The sequence below is a fragment of the Tenrec ecaudatus genome, chromosome 4 (genome assembly GCF_050624435.1).
Source record: "Tenrec ecaudatus isolate mTenEca1 chromosome 4, mTenEca1.hap1, whole genome shotgun sequence".
Taxonomy (NCBI): domain Eukaryota; kingdom Metazoa; phylum Chordata; class Mammalia; order Afrosoricida; family Tenrecidae; genus Tenrec; species Tenrec ecaudatus.
In genome coordinates this window covers 118,093,989-118,108,101 of record NC_134533.1, presented here as the reverse complement: position 1 = coordinate 118,108,101, position 14,113 = coordinate 118,093,989, and positions in this window count along the sequence as shown.

Here is a 14,113-nt window from a genome sequence, read left to right as displayed (position 1 = left end):
CCCAGGCTGGGTCCCAGAGACTCACTCAGCTGCCAGGGGTCAGGGCATCAGTAGTGGGGGCTGAGATCATCCTGTCTCTGGGGACGCAACACAGCCAGGTGCAGTATTCCTAGGGCCGGGCTTTAGGGGACTGTGCTACGCCCCACCCCCCACCCAACACACACACACACACACACACACACACACACACACACACACGTCTTCCCAGAAAGGCAGCAGGTTCTGAGGCTGCCCTGGTGTGAGGGAAGGGGAGAGTAGAAAAGAATGGGGTGGGGAGCGTGAGCGCGGTAGCAGGGGGCAGAGGGCATCAGCCAATAACTGAGGCCCAGGTCCTGCAGCTCTGTGAGAGAAGGGGCCGTCAGGGAGACCTGGGCCCAGAGCAGAGGCCCGGCCTAAGGCTTCAGGCTCCTGGTGGGGCGCGGGCGGGGGGGGGGGGGTGTCGAGGGATGTCAGGAAGATGGCTGGGGAGAGCAGGGTGTGGGCACTGGCCCAGTCCCACAGAGTGGGCCGGGCAAGTAGTGCATGGGGAGCCTTGCTCAGCCACTGTTCTTGAGAGTAAAGATGAGAAAGTGTCATGAAAGAACAGGCCCATGCTGTGCAGAGGGAGGGAGTCCCGGTGGCACAGCGGACTATGCACAGAACTGCTCACCATAAGGTCAATGGTTCCAACCGCCACCACCCCGTGGTGTGAAGACGGGAAGCTTCAGAAGCCCACAAGGACGGTTCTACCCGGTCCTGTAGGGAGGCGAGGGGTCTGGGTCCAATGCGGTGGTTTGGTTTTGAGCAGGGAGAGAGGGGTGTGATGGGCCTGGGAAGGAGCCGTTCCTACCCACTCAGTCCTCACAGCCCACCCGAGGGGTCTGTGCGCTCCCTTTGGAAGCTGTGGAAACTGATGGAGAGGCCGGGCTGCGCGAGAGCAGTTGAGCCCTTAGAAGGGAGCCTCCGGTCACAGACTCTGGAGACTGAGATGGGTGTCTCCACTTGGAAAGCGGTCTGCCTTCCCCCTGGGAAGGGCTGGGTCTGGGTGGGGCGGTGGGCGTGGTGGGCTGTGCCCTAACCCTGTGCTGAAAAGGATCTGCCTAAAGCTTGGGATTCCAAGAAGGACAACTGTGAAGATAGAACCCCACCTAGGAGGGGAGGGGAGGGGCGTGGGAAGGTGGGAGCCTTGAGCAAGAGGGTAGGAGGCTCTGAAAGCAGCACCTCTCCAATGTAACGTGGATCACCCAGGAGCTTGTTCAAATGCAATAGATAATTCAGTGGGTCAGCTGTGAAGCCTGACAGTTTGTATTTCTAAGGAGCTGCCAGGTTGAAGATGCTGGGGTGTGTGTGGGGGGGGGGTGGGGCAGATGCTCTGTCTTACCACTGCTGTGCTCCCCCTTCCCCCCACACATGAGGAGTCCTTTTGGACAGAAAGGGACAGGTAATTCTCCCTACTCTCCCAGGACAGACTGCCTTTTGGCGGAGTTGAATTGTTTCTTCTGCACCTTTTGTCACCATTCTGATAAGATCCTACCTACCACATACTCTTCAAAGGGGAGGAGGACCTTTTGCAGCTAAAGGGAACTGGCCACAGATACTCTGCGCTCCTCTGTCCGTCTGCCCTCAGCACCAGCCAGCAGGCATGTCTACAGGTGAGTTACAGTGGGGGGGGTTGGGGGACACCCCTTGACAAAGCAGGAAGCAGACTGGGTATGGGGGAGAGTTTATTGCATGGTGGGCTGCGTTGGGTCCCCTCTCAGCCCTCATTCTGGTCAGAATTTATGAGAGGGACAGGGTGGAGTCCAGAAGGGCAGACTTTGATCAGATTTTAAAGAAATGAACAAGCCCTGCACCTTTAAGCCCTCCCTCCTTCCTCCGACCCTCCCTTCTCCCCAGGCCTGGCCCTCCCCAGGTTTCTGGAGGAGCAGAGAGTTGCTTCTTCTCCCTGCCCTGCCGAGCTGCTCACTGGCTGCTCCAGAGGCTGTGCTTTGCGGTCTCCATGGAAACCATTAGTTGCTAAGCAACTGGAGCATCATCTGTGCTGAGCTCTCGCATCTAATTATCCCATCACAGCGGCTGAGAAGAGTTTGGGGAGCCGAGAGGAGGGGGAGGCCAAGCGCAGGAGCAAGAGGATAACTCTTAGCAGAGCAGATTCATTGACAACGCTGAAGCCATTTAAAGTCACCGCCCCTTGTTCCTCGGGAGCATTTTGCAGATGGCCTGGAGTAAGGGACCCACTCTCCCCTTAGATTCTTGATTCTAAACTCCCTCAAGTTCCTGCCCTTGCCGCCTGCCTTCCAACCCCCGCTCCTTCAGTCAACAAACATCCATGGTGCCCGGAGGATGTCCCTGAGACTATGCTGGGCAGCAGGGACATAAGGGTGAGTAAGAGAGGGGTGCCCTCAGGGAGCCCCAAATGTCTCCATTCTGCTGGCTCAGCTCCTAGAAGAGCCCTCTGCCCCGACCTCTGCTGCTTTCCCTTTGTCTCCGGCACTCTGGAGGATGCGTGAATGGAGGAACTGGACTCAGAGCCCAGGTCTGCCGGACTCCACAGACGGCTCTCCTCCACGTGCCCCTCTCCTGCCTCCACTGGGCCGCAAAGGCATACCCACTCACTCCGTGGGCATAGTCACTGTGAGCCTCAGCGTTCTGACCTGTCAAATGGGAAGACTCCTTTGTTCTTTACTCAGAAAACCTAACAAGGAATGACAGCTCTGAAAGTGCTTTCGGGCAAAGGTACAGACTCGCTGTCATTCTGTCTGTCGGGGGCGATGGGCAGCCTGGGCACGGGGGCCTGGAGGTAACATACAGAGCACACCATGCTGGTCTGATGGGAAGTGGCAAAGCCTGTGTCCTTGACACTTGAGGCTTGAGAAGATTGTGGGAACAAGAACATGCCATTCTGTCTCTCAGGGTTGGAGGAGAGCTGGATGCTCCGTTTAAAAAAATGAATGCAGTTTATGATACAACTCGAAAGAGCCTGGTGATGCAGTTGTTAAAGCGCTCTCTTAGCTGTTAAAGAAAACATCTGCAGCTCAAGGAGCCCGCAACCACTCCTGTGGCAGTCTGTTCCTTTAAAGATGTCACGGACCCTCAGAAACCCACGGGGACAGTCCGACTCTGTCCTGCAGTGTCACTGTGAGCCAGAATTGACATGAGGGCAACAGGCTTGGGTTGGATGGGCGGGACACAAGCCCTCCATGCCAGCTCATAGCAACCCTACAGGACTGGGCAGAACGGCCCCTGTGAGTTTTCATGAGAGTAAAAAGCCCATCTTTCCCTTGTGGATTGACTGGTGGTTTCACACTGCTGAGCTTGCAGCTAGCACCCCAATGGTAACCCCTAGGCCCCCCAGGGTGCCTGTGGTCCTTACCTAATCCTGAGTCAATTGGAGGATAAGAGTGAAGGGGTGGAGTCTAGCCTGTCAATCAGATCACAGCCTGATGGTGCCTCCCTGTGGGCGTGGCCTTCTCATGAGGATTCTGGGAACTTCCTCTCTTCCTCCCTGGAGGTGGGCCAAACTCTCTCTGCTTCACCTGAAGGTGAAGATGCTTCCACCGCCACTGGATTCACAAGACTTTTCACCCACCAACCTGTGATGGTTCTGCATCCTGCATCATTGGGTGTGGCTGTGTGAGTCCAACGAGGGCCCTGTGGACTAGTATGGGACCTATGGGCTAATATTGGACGTATGGACTTGATCTGGACTGGGCTGGGATGTTCTCTCAATATTCCACTGTTCTTTGACATAAAGCCCTCTCTCACATACCTGAGTGCCCCTGGATTTGTTTCTCTGGTCTACCCAGTCTAACACAACACCTTTAACATGACCACTCATCTCTAATCTCCTTCCAGCCTATGACTTTGGTCAAATGACCTGTGGGGGGGAGGCCAAATGCTCAGATATTCTCCCAGAGCTCAGATCAGTTGCCAGACTATATGGCAGGCCCCACTCCCTGCTGTTAAAGTCAATGGGCGCCTGCAGACATCTATTTGGTTCTAGTAGGTGGGGTTTATACCCTACTGACAATGGTTCCTATGGAGATCTAGGGAATAGGTCAAAGGTCAGCCACCACCCTAAACCTAGGATCTGCCCATCTTGTCACATGGATATCCCCAGTCCCTCCTCCTCCTATTGCGTGTATATCCCTAGACCACTCCCTCTCATTACTGTATTACCTATAGGACAGCCCCTTCCAGTGACGTATGTCCTCACCTGTAATTAGGGGGCTTGCATGTCCCCAGAGAATATAAAAGGGGCCTGGGCTAGCATTAAATCTCTCTCTCTTCCTCCATGTGGACCACTGAGTGGAGCTGAGGTGAGCATGCTACCTTGAAATGTGTCTGACTCCATTTATTTCAATACTTCACTTCTATCTCTCATCCTCTCTGTAACTTTACTATGATCTTTACTTATTATCGCTGTACAATTGCGCCTACCAGACCCGTAATGATGTGATAGGGGCTGGCTTCCCCTGACAATGACCTACCTAACTGCACCGAACTTCAAGGGCCTCTTCTGTAGAAAGGGTATAAAGTCCCTCACAGAGAGGTTGTGACTGTCATTCAAGCTAATTTATTTAAGACTGGCTCGCACTGTATTGACTTTAGTAATTCCTCTTACTCTCTCCTTATGAAGATGAACCCTTCTTGCAGTTGAAGAGCTGAGGCGCTGACAGACCTGGTGACCTTCCCAAGGTCATAGAGCAAGTGGGGAAGGAGGTGGGATGGAAGCAGTGTTTCTTCTGTCAGCTGTGTCACGGATACAAAGGGGAAAGTTGGGACAGGGAAAGGCATTTCCAGGGGGGAGTCATGGGCCTTGTTCAAACCCACCAGCCCTCCCCCCCCCCCACAGGCGAGAGAGAGAGAGAGAGAGAGAGAGAGAGAGAGAGAGAGAGAGAGAGAGAGAGAGAGAGGCAGGCACTGCCTCCCAAACCCACCACAGGGGCAGTTCTGCTCTGTCCGGAGGGTTGCTAGGCGTCAGAATGGACTGATGGGAGCGAATTGGGGCTGGTTTTGTTTTCTGGTGCCTGTACTGCGGTGACTTGGCACTGCTGTGGTGGGAAGCTCTGCCGCTGCCGGTTATATTCCAGCAGGGCCATCGGTGGGGACCAGGTTTCAGTGGCACTCCCAGATGAAGGGCAGACTAGCACAAGAGGAAACCAGACAGCCCACTCTGAAGGATTAGTCACCCGGAAACCTAACAAGTAGCTGCAGATCATGGTCAGAGGGGCACCATCAGTCCTGCGCGGCAAGGTGCTCAGAACCGGCTAAGGAAGAGCTATCTCCTCAAAGCAGTTTCACTTCAATGGTACGGATGGAGGAAAGCATTTGGGACCTTCCCTGTTAGTGGGGCACAGCTCAGCATGAGAAGAGATCATTACAAGCCTCCATTAATTGTCAGAGCATGGAATGTACAGAGTCTGACTCCAGGAAATGTTGAAGTTGTCAAAAATGGAATGGAATGCATGAAGATCTCTATCTTAAGCATTCATACACAAAAATGACCTGCCACTGGCTCTTTAGAGTTGGACAGTTCTATGGTTCCCTTTGCCGGGAATGACAAGTTCAAGAGAAATGTTGCCACACCAACCTTCAGAAAGAACATTTCAAGATCAACCTCAAAGTACAATGCTCTGTGTGATAGGATGATTTTGATATGCTTAGAAGGAAGACAAATTAGCATGACTATCATTCAAATTTATGCACCAACTATTAAAGCCAACAGTGAAGACATTGAAGAATTCTATCCGCTTCTTCCGTCTGAAACGAACCAAGCACGCACTCAAGGTGCATTGATGATTGCTGGCGATTAGTTGGGAACAAAGAGGAAGAAATGGCAGCGGGAACATATGGCCTTCGTGATAGGAACAAAGCTGGACGTGACCTGAGAGAATGTGGCGAGACCAATGACTTCATTGCAGAGATGCCCTTCGTAAAAGCAACATAAACAGACTCTACACACGGACCTGCCACGTGGAATACACAGGGATCAGAGTGACCACATCTGTGGGCAGAGATGAGTGTCAGCGCCCCTAACAGGCCAGGAGCCGCCTGAGGAACAGGCCACCGGTTGCTCCTATGTAAGTTCAGATTGAAGCTGGAGAAAATGAAATAAGCCCATGGGAAGTCTGACTATGACCATGAGTTTATCCCTCCCAGATGCAGAGGCTCTCTCAAGAACCGATTTGGCACCTGGAGCACTAACGACGGAAAACCAGACCAGGTTGGAGTGGACATCAAGAGCAGCTTGCATGTAGAACGTAAAAGGCCATCAAAAAGAGGCAGAAAGAGAAAACAGTGAGGTCAGAGAGACTGAGACTTGCTTTTGAACGTAGAGTAGCAAAAGCAAGTGGAAGCAATGATTGATCAGTGAAGCAAATGAACAGAAAATTTCAAACGGCAGATTGAGAAGACAAACTAAAGAAAGCATTATAATGAAATGTGCAAAGATTTGGAGTTAGAAAACAAACAAAAAAGAAGTATATCTTTTTTTAAAATTAAAAGATCATTTTATTGGGGGCTCTTACAACGCTTATGGCAATCCACACATCAATTATATCAGGCATATTTGTACATATATTGCCATCACTCTTTTCTAGACAGTTACCTTCTATTAAGCCCTTGGCACCAGCTCCTCTTTGTTCCCTCCCTCCCCTTCGTGACCCCTTAATAGATTATAAATTATGATTATTTTCATCTCTCACACTGACCACTGTCTCCCTTCCCCCATGGTTTCTGTTGTTCTTCCCCCTGGAGGGGTGTGTGCGTGTGGTTATGTGTCCATCATTTTGATCAGTTCCCCCTTCCCCCCTCTCCTCCCCCACGCCCCCTTTCCCCTACACTCCTGGTATCACGACTCCCATTTCTGTTCCTGGATTCCATGTGCTGTGAGCTCTTATCTCTTATCTGTACCTGTGCACATGCTCGGGTCTAATCCAAAGTGAGAAGCAGCACTGGGGTCAGGATAGTGGGGGCTAGGGGGCGGTGAGGAAGCCTCAAGGAAGCAGAGGGATAGTGTGTGTTTCATCAGTGAAGAAGCATATCTTTTTTTTTTTTTAAACAATTTATTGGGGCTGATACAATTCTTTTCACAGTTCATACATATACATACATCAATTGTATAAAGCACATCTGTACAGTCTTTGCCCTAATCATTTTTTTCTCTTTTCTTCTTTTACATTTTATTAGGGACTCAAACAACTCTTACCACAATCCATACATATACATACATCAATTGTATAAAGCACATCCATACATTCCCTGCCCCAATCATTCTCAAGGCATTTGCTCTCCACTTAAGCCCCTTGCATCAGGTGAAGAAGCATATCTTAAACTGAAATAACAAAAGAAAAAAATTCGAGTCTCAAGTTGAAATATTGAAGGATTCTATGGGGAAAATATTAAATGATGCAGGAAGCATTAAAAGAAGACGGGGAGTCTATACAGAGTCGCTGTGCTGTGCCAAAAAGGACTGGTTGACATTCAAAACCATTTCAACAGCATGTGACGAAGAACCGATGGTATTGAAGGAAGGAGTCCAAGTTGCACTGAACGAATTCACCAGAAATAAGGCTCCAGGAATTGACTGATGCAATACCATTTGGAATGTTGCAAAAAAAAAACTTGTGTAACACTAGAAATAAGGACTTGTCTATGCTAAGGAATTTGGAAGAAAATTACCTAGTGACGTGACTGGAAGACACCCATACTTGTGCTCATCTCAGAGAAGGGTGACCCCAATAGAGTGTGGAAATTATCAAATAACATCACATCCAAGTAAATTTTCCTTGAAATATTGCCTAGAACAATCACAGCAGGACATGGACAGGGGGCTGCCCGAAGTGCAGGCCGGATCCCGAAGAAGATATGGTCCAAGGAATATGATTTCTGATTCCAATGAATCTTGGCTGAAAGCAAGAAATACCAGAAAGATGCTTGCGTGTGTTTCACTGATGATGTAAAGCATTTGACTGGGTGAGTCGCCATGAACTGGGATATTATTTGAAGAACAGGCCTTCCAGAAGGCTGAATTGCGATCATGTTGAACGTGTATGCAGATTAGGAGGCTGTCATTGGAACGGAGCAAGGGGATCTGCCATAGTTTGAAATCAGGAGTGGTGTGTCTCACCGTTGCGTGTCATCTCTTTGCTGAATAAATAATCCGAGAATCTGGGCTCTCTGAAGAAGAATACAGCTTTGGGGCTGGAAGAAGGTTCATTACCAGCCTGGGATATGCATGGGACACAGCCTTACTTGCGGAAGGAGAGAGGACTTGAAACACTTACTGACGGGAATCACCTACAGCCTGCAGAGTGGATTCCACCTACCTCAACGTGAAGAAAACAAGGATCCCCGCAAGTGCGCCCGGAGACAGTATCGTGACAAGGATTTCATTTCACCTGGACCCACAATCAGTCTTCATAGAAGCATCTGAGGAGAAATAAAACAGCGTACTTATCGCATTGGGCAAATCTGCTGCAAAAGACCTCTGAGAGCAGAGGTTCTCAACCTTCCTCATGCCGCGACCCTTTCATATAGTTCCTCATGTGTGGTGGCCCCCAACCGTAACATTATTTTTGTAGCTACTTCATCACTGTCATTTTGCTACTGTTATGAAGCTGGCAACCCCCGTGAAAGGGTCGCTTGAAACCACCCCCAAGGGGGTCGCGACCCACAGGTTGAGAACCGCTGTCATACCGTGTTGACCAACAAGCACGATGACACTGAGGAGTCGGGTGGACTGACCCTGAGTCACGGTCTTGTCAGCCACCCCATATGCATGTGAAAGCCGGCCAATGAATGGGAAAGGCTTGGAGAAATTGATGCATTTGCGCACAGTGTTGGTGAAGAACCTGGAAATGCTATGGACCGTCAAAAGAGCAGACAAGCTGTCTTGGAAGATGAATAGTCAGGTGCTCCTTAGAAGCAAGGAGGACGAGACTGTCTCCTGGACTTTGGACCCGTTATCGGGAGTGACCAATCCTTGGTGCAAAGCATCACGCTTGGTGTCATAGAGGGTCGTGAGAAAGAGGGAGCCCCTCCATGGGGGCGCCTGCAGCACTGAGTTCAAGCGTGACAGTCGTGAGGGTGGTGCCGGCCTGGGACAGCTGCTAGGAGTCACAACTGACTCAATGGCAGGCAACAATCACAGCGGGCCTGCTGCCGTATCTGTGCCCTTGGGTGGCCCCTCATAGCGTAAGGAGGCTGACTTGTGTGGCGATAAGGATGAAGATGGTGCCGAGAGATGGGGGGTGGCCTTGTCATCTGAGCTCCGCTGACTCACACAGCAGGCAGCTCCCATCGGCCTCAGCCCGATGGTTTCCTAGGAGGTTGAGTCAGACGTGCCTCCACCTTCCAACCTTCTGACCAATTCTGACAGCCCTTGTCCTCGCTGCCTCTCTGCCGGGTTCTTCATTTGCTACACAGACCTCCCAATTAAAGGGTCGATTATCGGGAGGCAACAGGTTGCAGTTGTTTGATCAGGGCCACCTCGTGTCGGCAGTTCCTACAGGCGCGCCCAGAGCTGCTGGTGGCTGCAAAGATCTGGTGGCTCCATGGAGAAATGCCCAAAGGTACTACCCCACTAGGGCAGGCAGCCTTGGTTTAAAGGCACTCAGCTCCAGCTCAGGGGGGTGGGCACACCTAGCCCCTGGCCCCCATTACATGCCTGGGACAACATTGGCTCTTGCACTCCGTGGGCCAGGAAGCCCACGCTCCTCCTCCTGTGGTTTCCTGGTTCTGCTGTTCCTGCTCCCACTGCTCCTGGTCACCTCTTGCTGTGTGGAGGGCCTCAGCTCTATGTCTCCTGGGACGAGGAGGTTTGATGTAAGGATCTCAGCTCTGAAGGATGCTGTCTCCATTTCTTTTATTTTTTATTTTATTTTATTTATTTATTTTTTAATACAAGTCCTGATTTTAATTAGACAAATGGACAAAAAATTAGCACATACTTGAAAGTTACATAGTCTACAAATGATGGCAATATTTTCCTTGAGAGAGTGGCTTCATTGGTATAATTATTTTTTAAATACTCAAAAAAGACTCAACTTTAAGCAGTAATAAACACAAGCAAGTGATTTTATCCTTAAAATAAACATTCAGAAAAAACTTTTTGCACATACAAAGTGAAAGAGTATGTAATACTTACACACACACAAACACACACGTGCGCGCGCACACACACATTGTTCACACCAACTTTGTTCACACAAATAGCTTATATCTGCTGTATTTTGAAAACTCTCAAGAAACTCTGAATTCAACAACAAGTAATCTTTTCCTGACAAACACGTTTGAGCCAGCTATTACCAGTCTTCTGCCCCAAACTCATTTTCTCCTATCGCGGCTTCTACTAACTCCATAGTAAAATGAGCCACAGAACCATATTGAGAACAAGCAGATTTTAAATCTTTTACAGTTTTGAATGGAATAACATCTGGAATTCCTAAATCTACTCCTCCTTTTGTTGCTAATGACTCATTCTCTTGATCCCAGGCTACCCCCTTTGCCAATTGTTTCATCCCAGCAGGACGTCTGAGTCTCCAGGCACCAGGTTTCTAAGTCCTAGATCCTTATCATGATAATGTCTTGATCCGCCCTCTAACTGCTCTTGCCCTCTTGCAAAGCCCTGAGGTTCACTTTGCAGCGTCTTCAGTGGCTGAGGGTATTTTTTATTTTTTTAAACGTTTTATTAGGGGCTCATACAACTCTTATCACAGTCCATACATATACATACTTCAATTGTATAAAGCATATCTGTACATTCTTTGCCCTGATCATTTTCTTTTCTTTCTTTCTTTTTTTTCCTCCTTTTCTTTTTTTACATTTTATTAGGGACTCATACAACTCTTATCATAATCCATACATATACATACATCAATTGTATAAAGCACATCCATACATTCCCCGCCCCAATCATTCTCAAAGCATTTGCTCTCCACTTAAGCCCTTTGCATCAGGTCCTCTTTTTTTTTCCCCTCCCTCCCCGCTCCCCCCTCCCTCATGTGCCCTTTGTAATTTATACATCGTTATTTTGTCATATCTTGCTCTATCCGGAGTCTCCCTTCCCCCCCTTCTCTGCCGTCCCTCTCCCAGGGAGGAGGTCACATGTGGATCCCTGTAATCAGTTCCCCCTTTCCAACCCACTCACCCTACACTCTCCCAGTATCGCCCCTCACACCCTTGGTCCTGAAGGTATCATCCACCCTGGATTACCTGTGCCTCCAGCCCTCATATGCACCAGTGTACAGCCTCTGTCCTATCCAGCCCTGCAAGGTAGAATTCGGATCATGGTAGTTGGGGGAAGGAAGCATCCAGGATCTGGGGGAAAGCTGTGCTCTTCATCGGTACTACCTTGCACCCTTGCACCCTGACTGACCCATCTCCTCTCCTAAACCCCTCTATGAGGGGATCTCCAGTGGCCGACACTTGGGCCTTGGGTCTCCACTCTGCACTTCCCCCTTCATTCAATGTGGTATATATATATATATATATATATATATATATATATATATATATATATATATATACATATTCTTTTTTTTTTTTTTTGCATGATGCCTTATACCTGGTCCCTTGGCGCCTCGTGATCACACAGGCTGGTGTGCTTCTTCCATGTGGGCTTTCTTGCTTCTGAGCTAGATGGCCGCTTGTTTATCGTCAAGCCTTTAAGACCCCAGACACTATCTCTTTTGATAGCCGGGCACCATCAGCTTTCTTCACCACATTTGCTTATGCACCCATTTGTCTTCAGCGATCCTATCATGGAGGTGTGCAGCCAATGATATGATGATTTTTTGTTCTTTGATGCCTGGTAACTGATCCCTTTGGGATCACTCGCTCACTCAGGCTGCTGTGTTCTTCCATGTGGGCTTTGTTGCTTCTGAGCTAGATGGCCGCTTGTTTATCTTCAAGCCTTTAAGACCCCAGTCACTATCTCTTTTGATAGCCGGGCACCATCAGCTTTCTTCACCACATTTACTTGTTCACCCACTTTGGCTTCAGCAGTTGTGTCGGGAGAGTGAGCATCATAGAGTACCAATTTAATAAACGAAAGTATTCATGCATTGAGGGAGTGCTTGAGTAGAGGCCCAAGGTCCTTCCGCCACCTTAATATTAAACCTATAAATGTAGACAATTAGATCTATTTCCCCATCCTCATATATATGTTTGCATGTACACGTCTTTGTCTAAACCTCCATAAATGCCCCTTGACTCCCAGCTCCTTCCTCCCTCTCCCTTGACTTTCCTCCTGCCCCACCACCATGCTCCGTCCCCACCTGGGCTACAGCTATACCTCTTCTCTACGCAACCTTACCCTTGATTGTTCCCCATCAGGCCTGTCACTCCCCCCTCACTACCATTTTGGGTCCCATGTTGTTCCCTTGTCCCTGTGTTTATTAACACCACTTCTTTACCCTCCTCCCCCTCCCCCACCCGGATCTGTCTGTCCCCCCGGAACTGTCTGTCCTATTGTTTTTCCTCCAGATAGTTCATCCAGCCTGTCCTATTCCATTTCTTTCTCGATGGAAAGCAGAGCCTCCTTTCTCCCTCTGGGAGGCAAAACGAACCAATCCCCTTGTTAGGGTTACACACACCTCATTTGCATATCCCCACCCACAAGTGTGCCAACTGCCTTATTTAGATGATTCGCACCTTATCCAGCCCTCTAGGTGGGCCACAAGCACCTTGCAGCTGCATAGTAGTCCTGCCTAGTCATTTGGGGGGATATGCAGATATACTGGGAGTGCCATCTAAGGTCGTCCATTGCAGTGCGGGTGACATGTCACTTCCTCGAGTAGGTCACACACAAAAGGCATTTCACCTCCTCATCTTCATGGACTGCTCGCTCTGGATAGCACAGTAGCACTTCCATGAAGAGCCCATGTGGCAGGGGCAGGTCCTCTTGCTAATACCCAGTGGAGCTGGGAGCTGGGAGCCCTGCCTGCCTAGATGAACGGGCAAGCTTGGAAGCAGACCCTCCAGCCCCAGCCAAGCCTCGGAGGCTTGCAGCCCAAGACAACGTCTTGACAGCCACCTCGTGAGAGGCCCTGCGCCAGACCCACCCGGCAAAGTGCCACCCGATTTCCGACACACAGAACAGACATGTGCTTTAATCAGCCATTCCATTTTGCGGTCATTTCCTAAGCAATCGATTCCTCGTCATGCAGCCGTCATGAGCAATTCAGGTGAAGCATGTCCGGGAGATGACTGAGCGAGCAGTCTGGAGCTCTGAGGAGAGCGAGGTGGGGCATAAGGGAGATCAGAATCCTGCCACGTACACCACGGGGTCACATCAGGATCAACGGAGGTGACAAGGATTTTGTCTTCCTCGGATCCACAAGCAATGCTCATGGAAGCCGCAGGCAAGGGATCCAAAGAGGCGTTCCACGAGGTAAGCTACTGCACAAGACCTCTTTAGAGTCAAGCGCGGTAGTTACTTTGAGGAAGAAGCTGCGCCTGACCCAAGCCACGGCGTTCTGCATGGCACCACAGGCGAGCGGAAGTTGGCCACGAATGGGACCCACCGTAGAAGAAGCGAGGCATGTGGATTGTGGTGCCGGAGAAGAACATTGACAGTCCCGTGGACTGCTGAAAGGACGGACTGATGTGTGTTGGAAGACGCACGGCCAGAGTGCTCCTTGGAAACAAGGATGGCGAGACCTGTCTCCCATGTTTTGGACATTTTCCCAGGGAGGCCGGTCCCTGATGAAGGACCTCGTGCCTGGTAAAGCGGAGGGCGGTGAAGGCGGGGGAAGCTGACTCCATCGGGGGCTCAGGCAGAGGATCAGTTGTGAGGATGGTGGCTATGGTCACTATGGGTCGGAGCCAACTCGATGGCACCTAACAACAACAACAGCAAGAGTTGTGTAGTGGTTGTGAGTTGGACTGTGATCTGAAGGGTCCGCAGTTCGAGCCCACCAGACTCTGTGTGGGAGAAAGATGGGGCTTTCTACTCCTGTCTACAGCTGCAATCTTGGACACTCACAGGGCGGTGCTACCCTGTGAGACGGGGGTCGCTGTGGGAGTAAGGGCAGGAGTCCTGGTGCCGAATGCATCATGCACTGGGCTGCTGATCACAGTCAAGGTTGTCTGCTCCTGTCAAGATTCACCGTCGCATGACCCCACAGCG